Source organism: Notolepis coatsorum (assembly GCF_963971535.1).
Source record: "Notolepis coatsorum genome assembly, chromosome: 7".
NCBI lineage: Eukaryota > Metazoa > Chordata > Actinopteri > Aulopiformes > Paralepididae > Notolepis > Notolepis coatsorum.
Genome location: NC_140171.1, coordinates 46,393,743 through 46,408,740, shown reverse-complemented (window position 1 = coordinate 46,408,740; position 14,998 = coordinate 46,393,743). Strand labels below are relative to the sequence as shown.

At 42.7% G+C, this 14,998-nt stretch overlaps 2 long non-coding RNA genes across 2 annotated transcripts; both read left to right on the top strand.

Moving 5' to 3' along the window:
* Nucleotides 1-862: 862 nt before the first annotated feature.
* Nucleotides 863-2,438, top strand: LOC311231503. Its single transcript, XR_014619877.1, has 5 exons — nt 863-909; nt 1,610-1,672; nt 1,792-1,838; nt 2,071-2,195; nt 2,327-2,438. It is a non-coding gene; the product is annotated as an uncharacterized lncRNA (long non-coding RNA).
* Nucleotides 2,439-2,616: 178 nt separating this feature from the next.
* LOC311231502 lies at nt 2,617-6,432 on the top strand. Its single transcript, XR_014619876.1, has 4 exons — nt 2,617-2,707; nt 2,839-2,963; nt 3,095-3,217; nt 5,578-6,432. It is a non-coding gene; the product is annotated as an uncharacterized lncRNA (long non-coding RNA).
* Nucleotides 6,433-14,998: the final 8,566 nt, after the last annotated feature.

The following is a 14,998-nucleotide window of genomic DNA, read 5'->3' as shown; positions in this document are numbered from 1 at the left end:
TCTACAAGATACACTATACACGATCAAGGTACCCATATATGTGTACATATCAAAATACTTCCCAAAGGTCATGAATACCACGACCACAACACCATGCATAGAGGGAGCTCCACAAATCATGTTAAACCCAGATTCGGCTCAAACAGGAACACGTTTCGCAATTATGCCACATCAATGTGGAACGCCCTACCCAAAGATGTAAAGGAATGTGTTCACTACCCACTTTCAAAACACTTTCAAAGAACACCTACGGGAGACTGCAATTCGAAACTGGCCCCTGTAAATGTCCTAACCCAACCCCCTCCAATGTACAGTAAAGTACCAAACATGGTTTTGTCAATATTCCAATGTAAGTTGTGCTTGTGCAGTTGTACAGTGTGCCCCCCCACCCCTCCTACCCCCCCCACCTATAATGTACGGTTCTACGTCAAATATATACTCTCTTTTCTAGACTCTTTTTGTATCACAAACAGTAGGCCTACTGTATTTGCAAATCTGGTATGTCATAAATGTATATGTCACGTCATGTTATGATGAATTGAAAATGGGGGTCCCTGATGTAAACAAGACAAACGTCTTTCTCTGGTCTGCATGCCCTTAACAATTGTATGTATTGAGCTGTACTGTATTGTACCCATTCTGCAATCTGTTAACAAAGTTTTCAATCAATCAATCAAAACCGTGGTCAGTCTGTGCGGAGAAACAAGGATGGCATGGTTGCCAGATCGGATTAACAATATCCGAACCGCCCATTATTATCAAAGGTTTGTCAGATTAAGGCTGACTCTCAAATCTGGCAACACTGATGCGTTGCATTGTGGGGGATCCCGGTTTGAAATTTGAATTGAACCGCGCTACAGACAGAGCCTGCACCACGTCGTGAACAACGGAATTGCATCTTCTCCTCAGGTAATTGTGCAACACATATCTTTTATTATTTATAAGTAATGCGTGCCGCTGATATAAATGAGTGCTGTTTAGTCTGTGTTTTCAGTGACTACTGTAACGTTATTAGCTCGATATTATTAAACTGGCGGGATCTGTAAAATACCGGAGCTGCTAACTGGCTAACGGTATGACTAGCTAACGTTGTATACTGTACCCGGAGCTGCTAACGTTATGACTATGACAGCTAACTTTTGGTTCCTACTGTACCAGGAGCTGCTAACTGGCTAACGTTATGAGAGCTAACGTTGGGGTACATATACTGTACCCGGAGCTGCTAACGTTATGACTATGAGAGCTAACTTTTGGTACCTACTGTACCAGGAGCTGCTAACTGGCTAACGTTATGAGAGCTAACGTTGGGGTACATACTGTACCCGGAGCTGCTAACGTTATGACTATGAGAGATAACTTTTGGTACCTATACTGTACCAGGAGCTGCTAACGTTATGAGAGCTAACGTTGGGGTACATACTGTACCCGGAGCTGCTAACTGGCTATCATTCAGGTGGGGCTTATAGTGTGAAAAGTATGCTAACCCTACTGTCATGCACTAATAAACTAACCTACACTGTAACACGCAACACTTTGATGAATATTGTTACTCAGCTGATAGAGTTGTAATAAAATATATAATTTCATTGTTGCAAATATACTGTTACAGTGCTGGATCTCATCAATGAGATGAACGCAGAAGACGGCTCAAGAACAACTACTTCAAGTGGTCGTAAGTGATGTATACATTTTTTTTATTGTGTGTGTGACTGTATATATAATATATACTTTTTAATCTGGGACATCATTTTCAAAGAGTCATCCTATAATGCCTTCTCTCTCTCTCCCAAGACGGTCAAGATCTACCAAGTCTTCAAGATCTTCAAGTGGTCATGCTTGTAAGTGATGTATACAATGTTTTATTGTGTGTGTGACTGTGTATATATATACTTTTCAATCTGGGACTTTAATTTCAACAGCTGGAAAGGGTCATCCTGTGTTGATGGATGCTACTGTATATTATGTAGATGTGCATGACATGGACTAAATTAGAGGTCCTAGATATGCAAAATAATATTGAGAATCACTGGCCTTAGACTATCTACTAACGTATTCTCGCTCTCTCTCTAGGTTCATGGCCACTAATGACTTCAGACCTTCAGAAGGACAGTATGCTGGATGAGGAAGGTCTTGGCCATGCTGCGATGGCTCCTAGAAGACAAGAACGGAGAGGTGCTGGACCTGGCTGTCAAATGGTTTGTAATGCTACAGTATATTATGTAGATGTGCATGACATGGACTAAATTAGAGGTCCTAGATATGCAAAATAATATTGAGAATCACTGGCCTTAGACTATCTACTAACGTATTCTCGCTCTCTCTCTAGGTTCATGGCCACTAATGACTTCAGACCTTCAGAAGGACAGTATGCTGGATGAGGAAGGTCTTGGCCATGCTGCGATGGCTCCTAGAAGACAAGAACGGAGAGGTGCTGGACCTGGCTGTCAAATGGTTTGTAATGCTACAGTATATTATGTAGATGTGCATGACATGGACTAAATTAGAGGTCCTAGATATGCAAAATAATATTGAGAATCACTGGCCTTAGACTATCTACTAACGTATTCTCGCTCTCTCTCTAGGTTCATGGCCACTAATGACTTCAGACCTTCAGAAGGACAGTATGCTGGATGAGAAAGGTCTTGGCCATGCTGCGATGGCTCCTAGAAGACAAGAACGGAGAGGTGCTGGACCTGGCTGTCAAATGGTTTGTAATGCTACAGTATATTATGTAGATGTGCATGACATGGACTAAATTAGAGGTCCTAGATATGCAAAATAATATTGAGAATCACTGGCCTTAGACTATCTACTAACGTATTCTCGCTCTCTCTCTAGGTTCATGGCCATTAATGACTTCAGACCTTCAGAAGGACAGTATGCTGGATGAGGAAGGTCTTGGCCATGCTGCGATGGCTCCTAGAAGACAAGAACGGAGAGGTGCTGGACCTGGCTGTCAAATGGTTTGTAATGCTACAGTATATTATGTAGATGTGCATGACATGGACTAAATTAGAGGTCCTAGATATGCAAAATAATATTGAGAATCACTGGCCTTAGACTATCTACTAACATATTCTCGCTCTCTCTCTAGGTTCATGGCCACTAATGACTTCAGACCTTCAAAAGGACAGTATGCTGGATGAGGAAGGTCTTGGCCATGCTGCGATGGCTCCTAGAGGACAAGAACGGAGGTGCAGGACCTGGCTGTCAAATGGTTTGTAATGCTACAGTATAAATGATTGTATTACATCACGCTCACCATCAATGACTCCACCATCACCCCTCCCCCCTAGTCCGCAACCTCTGTGTCATCCTCGACCCCACCCTCTCATTTGACCCCATGTCCGCTCCATTGTCAAAACTTCATATTTTCACCTCCGCAACATTGCCAAAATCCGTCACTGCCTCTACCCCCTGCTGCTGAATCCCTCATACACGCCTTCATCTTTTCCCTCCTGGACTACTGTAACTCCCTCCTCACTGGCATCACCTCCCGCTCCCTCCATAAACTGCAGATGGTCCAAAACTCAGTTGCCCGCCTCCTCACTAACACCCGGTCCCGCGAACACATCACTCCTGTCCTCCACTCCCTCCACTGGCTCCCGATCAAGGAACGCATTAACTTCAAAACACTACTCCTCACCTTCAAAGCCATCCATAGCCTGGCCTCACCCTGGTCTTAAACTTTTTACACCAAGAGAACGGTGGGGAGAGAATATATACATATGATGGGGAGAATATATACATACAGTGGGGAGGAGACTGTACATTAGGAGGGGGTGGGTGGGAGAGAAATATACATATAATAGACAGTCTCCTCCCCACCGTATGTATATATTCTCTCCCCACCATATGTATATTTCTCTCCCACCCACCCCCTCCTAATGTACAGTCTCCTCCCCACCGTATGTATATATTCTCTCCCCACCATATGTATATATTCTCTCCCCACCATATGTATATTTCTCTCCCACCCCCTCCTAATATACAGTCTCCTCCCCACCGTATGTATATATTCTCTCCCCACCGTATGTATATTTCTCTCCCACCCACCCCCTCCTAATGTACAGTCTCCTCCCCACCGTATGTATATATTTTCTCCCACCCCCTCCTAATGTACAGTCTCCTCCCCACCGTATGTATATATTCTCTCCCCACCGTATGTATATTTCTCTCCCACCCACCCCCTCCTAATGTACAGTCTCCTCCCCACCGTATGTATATTCTCTCCCCAACGTATGTATATATACCGCCATCTTTCTCCCGGGTTGGTGTGATCACATGACTGACAAAGCCGTGCAGTGATAGGCCAGAAGTCAATTCGATTGCATCCAGGCTCGATTGCTTATCCTGTCTGGGTAGCCCGGATGATGGTTTTTTACATCGAATTTTATACACCGCAATTATGCAACGAATTTTTTTACATTGAATTTTATTATACATTCGAATTTTTTACATTGAATTTTTATTTCACATAGGTAAATTCGGAGCAAAAAAATTCAGATACATGATTTTCAAAGTAATTATTTTCAATGCTATAAATTCGGTGTCTGAAAAAATTCAGATACATTTTTCAAAGTAATTATTTTCAATGCTATAAATTCGGTGTCTGAAAAAATTCAGATACATGTTTTCAAAGTAATTATTTTCAATGCTATAAATTCGGTGTCTGAAAAAATTCAGATACATGTTTTCAAAGTAATTATTTTCAATGCTATAAATTCGGTGTCTGAAAAAATTCAGATACATGTTTTCAAAGTAATTATTTTCAATGCTATAAATTCGGTGTCTGAAAAAATTCAGATACATGTTTTCAAAGTAATTATTTTCAATGCTATAAATTCGGTGTCTGAAAAAATTCAGATACATGTTTTCAAAGTAATTATTTTCAATGCTATAAATTCGGTGTCTGAAAAAATTCAGATACATGTTTTCAAAGTAATTATTTTCAATGCTATAAATTCGGTGTCTGAAAAAATTCAGATACATGTTTTCAAAGTAATTATTTTCAATGCTATAAATTCGGTGTCTGAAAAAATTCAGATACATGTTTTCAAAGTAATTATTTTCAATGCTATAAATTCGGTGTCTGAAAAAATTCAGATACATGTTTTCAAAGTAATTATTTTCAATTCTATAAATTCGGTGTCTGAAAAAATTCAGATACATGTTTTCAAAGTAATTATTTTCAATGCTATAAATTCGGTGTCTGATAAAATTCAAAAATCAGATACATGTTTTCAAAGTAATTATTTTCAATGCTATAAATTTGGTGTCTGAAAAAATTCAGATACATGTTTTCAAAGTAATTATTTTCAATGCTATACATTCAATTCAGATACATGTTTTCAAAGTAATTATTTTCAATGCTATAAATTCGGTGTCTGATCAAATTCAAATACTTCTGTCACTCATTTGCTTCCATACTGTGGCTCTTGTTGTATTTTGTTATCTTGCTTTCCTTCTCTCTCTTCTCTCTCTCTCTCTCTTCTCTCTCTCTATCTCATCCTCTTCTCTTATGTCGTTGAATTTGTGGTTCGTTCTTTTTATTTGCCTTTTTCACTTTTCGTGTAGGGCAGTGAGTGGAAGTCCCGTCCCCTCCACGTCGGGGACCAGCACGCCTCGCCGGGGCCGGCGACAGCTCCCCCAGACCCCCGCCACGCTACGCCCCCACGTCACCTATTCCCCCGTGGTCCGTAAGGCTATGCCCACGCCTCCCGGGGTGCCCCAGGGGCGCCTCTCGGCCCGGCCCCCTGGCGCTTTTCTCCGGAGCCCCCCCCTGCCGGCCCCCCGCCACCCCACCATGGCTCACCTCGTCAGGGTCGCCACCCGCCACCTCGCTGGGGTGACGCGGGAGGAGGGGGGTCTCCATGGAGGGCGACGGTTGCTTCTACAACCAGGACTACGAGCCGCCCGCCTATGAGCAGAGCCCCGCATAACATTGGGGTCTTGTGCTTGGCACTCCGAGCATGGCACTAACACTGTCACGGTTAGGAGTTTGATTCCTGCTGGGGCCACCCGTTGTGAATGATGTATACAGTCATTCCAAAGCACTTTATGTCCTAGTAATAGAGCTGTGCTATAGAGATGCTGTCATTCATTCATAACCAAACCAAAAGACATTTATAAACAACGTCTTACTAAATGCAGGCTTTCATTTACAACTGAATGGCCATATCACTCGTTTTTGTATTAATTCTCCTAAAAAATGTTGCTAAGCTAGACTAACTAGTTTAAGTGAAAGTACACACTTGAGTAAAAGTCAAAGTTTCTACTTTTAAATGTACTTAAGTAGTAAACAGTGAACTTTTTTTCTGACTGTCTATATTCTTCTGCTAGCAGGTGTTTAATCAAAGATCCCCTGTGGGAGAAGCTGTTGCAGGGGAACAATGGGTTCATTTCATTGGAGGCTTTATCGTTGGGTTCAGAGAGGAGGATGTGATATTTTGTTAATAAATGTTTAAATATCTATTCAAGTTGTCATTTTTAACTGGAAAAAGTAGCATGTATGAGGGTAATTGTTACTTTACTTGATATTTGAGCTTCACTGCAGAATGATGTATATTGTGTACATACACTGAGAATATATTTCAGTGAGGTAGGAGACAGCATGTAAACTTCTGAATTTTTCAATGAGGGACATGCCAATACTGAATTGGTAAAGGGAAGGGTCCTTAAATATGTGGCATTGTATTACTAATCAACCATTTCCTACTGTATTTCCGGTAATGTACGGTCATAGGCAGATAGTGGAGTAGCTCTGGCAGATGGGTACACAGTAAATTCCGCTGACTCAAACTGAGTACATTTCACTCAAACTGAGTAAAATTTCTTTACTCAGTTTGAGTCAAATCTACTCTGCGTAATTTACTGTGTAGTACCAGTATTGCATTGGCAGTGTCGGCTAGGCTTCGGGCAACCAAACCTGGCCCAGCGTGTGTGGGTCGCATCTGGGCTGCTTTAGGCAACCGGACGTTCACCGCTTCCGGCAACCCCGGACATGGCCCAGTGTACTCGGGCCGGAATCGGCCAGTCAGTCATTGCCGCCTACTGGGCCGATCCGGACGTTCACCGCTTCCGGCAACCCCGGACCTGGCCCAGTGTACTCGGGCCGGAATCGGCCAGTCAGTCATTGCCGCCTACTTGGCCGACTCTGGCAGCCGGACTTGGGCCGACTAATTTCTTCCGGCCTGCCGGATACAGGCCATTAATGGGCCGGAACTTTTTGGCCACCTGGGTAATTGATAGACCCACACGAATAACAAACTCTTCCAGTTCCACCATTGACCTGATATTAGTGACTGACAAACCTAAGATAGCCAACAGTGGGGTAATACATTGTGGAATCAGTGATCACTCAATTACATTCTGTACACGAAAGATGGTGAAGGCAGCTATTGGCCACCACAACACTGTCAAGATAAGGTCAATGAAAAATTACAACAGCGAAGCTCTAAAAAGCAAACTCAATTCCATGGATTGGACACCAGTATATCGTAGTATGAACGTAGATAAAGCCTGGGTTCATTTTAAATCTTTGTTTCTGACGGCAATTAATGAAAGTGCACCAGAAAAAACAATGAGAACGAAAATCAGACAAGAGCCCTGCCTGGATGAACCCAGAGATCCTGGCAGCTAAAAAGTCCAGACATGACACATTTTCGAAATTCAGTAAAAACAGGGTTGAACAGGTTTATGAGGAGTTCAAGAAGAAAAGAAATGAGGTCACGGGAATGATCAAGAAAGCCAAGGCTGAATATTTTAATGACAAAATTATCGAGAATAAATCAAATCCACAGAATTTATGGAAGTGCTTAAAGCAAACAGGGTATGGAAACAAGCTCAGGACAAAAGCTAAAAACATGATTCTAGACATAGGAGGCACAGTGATTACAGGCAATAAGAACATAGCTAATTGCCTAAATACGTTTTTTAACACTGTTATGGTTTGTAACCGACCCCAATCGCAAACCACAAGACAGGTATGAGAGTAAGCCAAAACAGGGCAAATATTTATTATAGAACAAAAAGCGGCACAGTCCCTTTAAGGGGCGAACAGGCTAAGGGACTAAGGCTAAGGGCCAGGGCTAAGGGCCAGGACCAGGGGCACTGGAGAGGGGGACAGGGACAGAGGCCCGGAGAGGCGGGCTGGAGACAGGGACAGAGAACAGGGTTAAGGCCTTGGACAGGGCGAGGGCCAGAGCTGCTTACAGGGATGAGGACAGGGTTCCGACGGCGGAGGCCTGGCACGGGGACAGGGGCCCGACGGCGGAGGCCTGGCACGGGAACAGGGGCCTGGAATACTGGAATTGACTGAAAGATGTATGTAAATCTCGGAAGAACCACCATTTTAATAGCGTTTACTCTCCCAACCAGTGACAGTGGGAGGGTCTTCCAAAAATCTATATTCTGTTTCAACTGTTTTATTTTTACTTTCCAATTCTCTTCCAGTAAGAGTTCAGGTTTTTTAGTAACGGTCACTCCTAGGTAAGTAAATCTATCTTTGGTAATCTTAAAGGGGATAGAGTTCAATGAGGAGCTATCCTTATTTATTTGTATTGGCATTAATTCACTTTTATCCCAATTAATTTGAAAATCCGTATCCAGTCAATAAATACATTCCCGAAACCAAATGCCTCTAGGGTCACATACATATATGGCCACTCGACCTGATCGAAGGCCTTCTGAGCATCCACTGAAATCACCACTGTCTCTGTATTGTGTTTCGTATAAAGTATATTGAATAACCGTCTTAAATTGTAATAAATATGTCTATTAGGAATAAAGCCTGTTTGATCCGGGTGCACTATCTTCTGAATGTGAGCTTTTAGCCGCTTGGCCAGAATCTTGCTAAGCAGCTTTGTTTCAATTTGAATCAGTGACACAGGTCTGTAAGATGATGGTTCTAACTCATCTCTGTCCTTTTTTTAAATTAATGAAATATTTGCATTATACAGCGTTTGAGGTAGTCTACCATCCGATGCGGCATGTTTAAACATACGAAGCAGCAGCGGAGATAGTTCCTTAGAGTAGTGCTTGTAGAATTCTGCAGTAAAGCCATCAGGGCCAGGTGCTTTATTGTTCGGTAATTCTGTAATTGCCTCTACTATTTCTCCTATGGAGATGTCCCTTTCCAATGCAGCTTCTGCCTCGCCATCAAGCTGAGGTAGGTTTAATTCAGAGAGAAATGCCTTAATAGCATCAATGTCATGGTTGCCATTTGATGTATACAATTTTGAATAGAACTCCGTAAAACGTGCATTTATCTCTTTAGGGTCTGTAAGAACAGTGCCTGTGTCTGATTTTATTTTTAGTATTGCACGGGAAGCTTGCGCCTGTCTTAATTGACGTGCCAGCAGTTTCTGAGGTTTGTCACCTATTTCAAATTGTATCTGTTTTATCATATTCAATTGCTTATTGACCTGTGCAGATAAAATAGTATTATACTCATCTCTTTGAGATACTATAGAATTCAGGATGTCGGGATCCGCAGAGACCCTGTACAGGTGTTCTAGTTGAGACACCGAATCATCCAACTCCACTAGTCTTTTTGACATTTGTTTTCTCCTACCTGCCACGTATGATATGATGCTACCTCTAAGCACTGCCTTGATAGCTTCCCACAGTGTTGAGTCATCCACATCCCCTGTATCATTTGTGTCTATAATGTCAGGTAGCCTAGCTGACATGTATTTTAAGAAACTCTTCTCTTTTAGGATTGTGTTGTCAAATCTCCAGGTGCGTTCCTTTCTATGTCTAGTGAACCTAACATCCAGTGACATGGGAGCATGATCACTTATCAGGATAGTATGGTATTGTGTGGACACAACATTGGATATCAGTTTAGAGTCTAACAGCATGAAATCAATCCTAGAATAGGATTTATGCACTGGAGAGAAAAAAGAGTAGTCTCTATTGGTAGGATTGCGTAGCCTCCATATGTCAACCAGGTTTAGATTGTGCATGGCACTTTTTAACACCTCACTGGCTTTGCTGTTCACGGATACCTTTGATGACTTTTTATCCAACACAGGGTCAATTACACAATTGAAGTCGCCACCCAATATAATATTTGTATTACCGATGTCAGGAATTCTATTCAGAACTGTCTAAAAAAAAAGTGGATCATCAAAATTTGGACCATACACGTTTATCAATGTTACAGGAACACAATTAAGTGTCCCTGATACAATTACAAATCTACCATTCGGATCCGCGATTGTGCATTCATGATCAAACGACACACCCCTCTTGATAATAATAGCGACCCCTCTGGCCCTGCCCCCGAAGTTTGATTGAAATATTTGTGATCCCCATCCCCATCCACAACTTGTTCCTGGCTATATTCTTAATATGTGTCTCTTGAAGATATATAACATCAGCTTTCAGGCTTTTTAGATGAGCCATTACCTTACCTCTTTTAACTGGGTGATTTAGACCTCTTACATTCCAGCTTACAATCCTTGTACTATCCCCATTGTTATTTACTGACATGACATATTATCCATGATCATGTGACAGAGCAAAAATCGCCCAAAGTGTTGTATACATTCCGCCATTAGAAATAAAAAATAAAAATAAAAATAATATGTACTGCCGCAAACTAACATGAAAAACACTACGCTGTCCTCCGGGGCCCTCTTTACCTCCCTCCAGTCCCCTCTGTGAACAAAACACCTCTAAATCTAAATACCTTTTTGTGCACTCCTAGTCGCTTTTTCTACTTTTTTGAAATATTTTGAGTGTGTGTGTGAGCACAGCGGTGTCTGTGTTTATTATTATTTCATGAAATTGGGTAAATATCTTAATTTTACATATATGTTCATTGTGTGAAAAGCTTAGAACATGAAACACTCTAGAAATAGTAGAGACAGATTTAGTGCCTTCTTCACCCCTATACTATTTCTACTCTCATCCACTCCAACGTTAAAACGGCATTTTTAAGCATTTTTAAATCTGCTCTTATTCGTTCAATTCTCTATATATCTTGCCATGCTTTGAATATTCCACGAGACAAGGACCCTGCAATTGCTGGGATGTGCTGTTACCGATGTAAAACTCATGGTGGCGTCATTGCTCCACAGATAACTTTGCCACAAGTCAGGGGAGGTGAGATAGGCTGTGGCGGGCTGATAGTGATTGAAACTCGGCACACAGGTTTTGTGGTGGGGGGGGGGGGGGGGGGGGGCGGCGAGTGGATTTTCAAGACAGAACCAGAGGCGACCGGACCGCGCAGTCTGCAGCGCGCCACACGCCGAAGAACAGGACCCCCATAGGCGGCACGCGCCAACGAGGAAGTGTACTGCGCGGATCACCTCTGGTCCTTGTTTCACCAGCGAGCCGAGCCGAATATTCTGGCCCGGGCAGTACATAGAGCGCCCGGAGGATAATGCAGGTCAGTTGCCCACTTGGTAAAGTTTCGCCTCAACGCCGTTTGTGGTCGAACTAATGAGCGAATCTTTAATATTTTTTTTGATTCATATTCAGAGGTAATTCGTCGAGATATTTCTAATTGGTATTTATCAAAAATAAATATTAGAAATATGGTCAAACAACATTTCGAACCGCTGAGCGCTTCGTAACGTTCGCCTCAACGCCGTTTGTGGTCGAACTAATGAGCGAATCTTTAATATTTTTTTTGATTCGTATTCAGGGGTAATTCGTCGAGATATTTCTAATTGGTATTTATCAAAAATAAATATTAGAAATATGGTCAAAAACAACATGTAGCCGTTTCTTTTGAACCGCAATTCGCAGTTGACCACTTGGTAAAGTTTCGCCTCAACTCCGTTTCTGGTAGAACTAGTGAGCGAATCTTTAATATTTTTTTTGATTCATATTCAGAGGTAATTCGTCGAGATATTTCTAATTGGTATTTATCAAAAATAAATATTAGAAATATGGTCAAAACAAACATTCATCCGTCTTTTTCGATGAAAAACTCCGTTGGGGTGGGGGGGGGGGGTGACTCGGGGAGCGAGTGAATTTTCAAGACAGAACCTTCGCCTCAACGCCGTTTGTGGTCGAACTAATGAGCGAATCTTTAATATTCTTTTTGATTCGTATTCAGGGGTAATTCGTTGAGATATTTCTAATTGGTATTTATCAAAAATAAATATTCGAAATATGGTCAAAAACAACATGTAGCCGTTTCTTTTGAACCGCAATTCGCAGTTGACCACTTGGTAAAGTTTCACCTCAACTCCGTTTCTGGTAGAACTAGTGAGCGAATCTTTAATATTTTTTTTGATTCATATTCAGAGGTAATTCGTCGAGATATTTCTAATTGGTATTTATCAAAAATAAATATTAGAAATATGGTCAAAACAAACATGTATCCGTCTTTTTCGATGAAAAAACATATTTTTTCAATAAAAACTGACGTGGTATCAAACAAACACTAATTTAAGTGGTTAAAATTCGAAAATATGTGTAATTTTTTACAGATATCTTGAGAATAGTCTATGAATGTTAAACATGGGTAAAAAAAATTTTTAAAAATAGTAAACAGTTAAAATTATATGGCTTTAAACATGATGTATCTTTTCCTCTCCCTAAGCCCAGTGAGCTCCCTCATCGTTAGGACAGCACAAGGGTTAAGAGCTAGTAAACATACCATGATAGTCTGTGTATGCATTCGTCTCCACCTGTCCAACAAAAACAAATGAGAAGTAGGTAGGCTGGGCGCAATGAGCCGTTGTAAACTCGTGAGTGATCACATATTGAAGCGGTCGTCTCTACCGTCGTGTTGGGTTAGCGCGGCACTTTGTTGTCATCTAGGAACTTCTCTGCGTCCTTCGGGTCGTTGAACGTGCGCTTGTCTGTGCCAACCGATACCACGAACGTCGCTGGGTGTCGGAATCCGCATCTCACCTCCGCAGTCTTGCATCTGGTCCTGATATTGTTGAATCGCTTCCGTAGCTTCAATACTGCCGGTCCCAGGTCCGGGAAAATGTAGATGCGCGTTCCCTCATGTTGTAAGGGGAACTTTTGTGTTGCAAGCCTCAGAATGCGCTCCTTCACTGAATCATGGTGGATCCGTGCTATAATTTGGCGTGGAGTGCCATCTGTTGCCGTCTTCATATTAACCCGATATGCTCGGTCGATTTTAACAGGCTTGTTGTTGAAGTTCTCATCTCCCAGCAATGTTGTTATAAGTTTTGCAATAAAGTCTGTAGGATTGCCCTTTTCCGGATGTTTTGTCGTCTGTAGCGCGAGACGAGGTCGTCCACTCGCTCACCGAGCGTCTTGGCCTCCTCCTCCCACACGGCACATTTGCCTTCCAGAATCTTGATTCGGTTTTCATGTTCATTCAAGGCATCCTCGTTTGCGGCTACCCTTTCATCAATATTATCCATTGTCTGTTTCAGACCGGCAAGTGATGCATCCAACTTTTCAAACCTTGAATCGACATTTTGATTCAGTCGATTAATAGCGGTCATTATGTCCGTCGTGGTCGGCACTGTAGTTTCAGCTTGTTCTTCCTCTGATTCCGACCGGCTGCTGCTGCTATCGTTAGCTTCTTTGCTAGCGTCCTCGGTTGTAGACTTTTTTTTAGCCTTTTGGTCTTTCTTCTGTCTCGGCATAGCTCAGTTGCGCATCTACAACTTATATTGTCAACTTTCTTTTTACTTCTACCATTGAATTGCCTTCTTAAATTGTACACTTTTGTTGGAGTTTAGTGGAGCCTCTCTCACACACGACTATCCCATCTCACGCCCACTTCCGGTACGCCGTACATACACACAATCAATTATCAAATCTCTTAACGCTGAATATACCTGTATATCAGTCGGAGTGTATATTCCACCGCAAGCCAGCAATAGTGTCGCGCTCTCCAGACTTCACGATGAGGTAAATAGAATTCAAGCGGCGAACGTTAACGCCGCCATTATAGTGGTGGGTGATTTCAATAGCGCCAATCTGAGAAAGGTCTTACCTGACTTCTATCAGCATGTGACTTGTAACACCAGAGGCGGTAACATCCTAGATCACTGTTACACGCAATTCAAGGGTGGCTACAAGGCTCATTCTGCTAGTGGCTTTGGTAAGTCAGATCACGCGGCCATTTTTCTTTCACCAAAGTACATACAGAGAATCAAAAGCACTCCTGTAGTCTCGCGAGAGGTGCAGAAATGGGATTTGACGTCAGAGGAGACGCTCCAGGCTGCGTTTGACTGCACAGAGACAGTGCTGGACTATGTTCGTACTTTGGTGGAAGAAACAATCCCCACTACCACAATGAGAGTTTACCCAAATCAAAAACCCTGGGTAGACAAATCCGTCCGTGAAGCTCTGAGAGCGCGCACCAAAGCATACAACGACGGCCTAGTGGCAGGCAACATGAATGACCACAAGGTGGCGCGATACAACGTAAGGAGGACAGTGACAGAGGCCAAACGGCGCTACAGGGATAAAATTGAACTCCAGTTTGAACAGGCTGACTCTAGAGCTATGTGGCAGGGGCTCAAAACGATGACAGACTACAAAGGCGCCTCCCTCAAACTGAACAGTGACATCTCCTTAGCAAATGACCTCAATACCTTCTATGCGAGGTTTGATGCTGGTAATAACAACACCAGCCCACAAGCCAATGGGGGGGGGTGGGTCTGCTGCTGATGGAGACTCAGTGTTCAGGGTAACAGAGCATGAGGTGAGGCGGACCTTTAAAAAAGTGAATATCAGGAAGGCAGCAGGTCCGGACGGCATCCCCGGCCGCGTCCTAAAAGTCTGTGCCGACCAACTGGCCCCGGTATTCACTGACATATTTAACCTGTCCTTAGAACAGGCTGTCATCCCCACCTGCCTGAAGAAGTCCACTATTATCCCTGTACCCAAAAAATCCAAGCCTGCTTGCCTCAACGACTACCGCCCTGTAGCTCTCACCTCCATAGCCATGAAGTGCTTTGAGAAGCTAGTAAAGGGCTACATCTGCTCCTCCCTCCCCATCAACATGGACCCCCTGCAATTTGCATACCGCCCCAACAGGTCCATG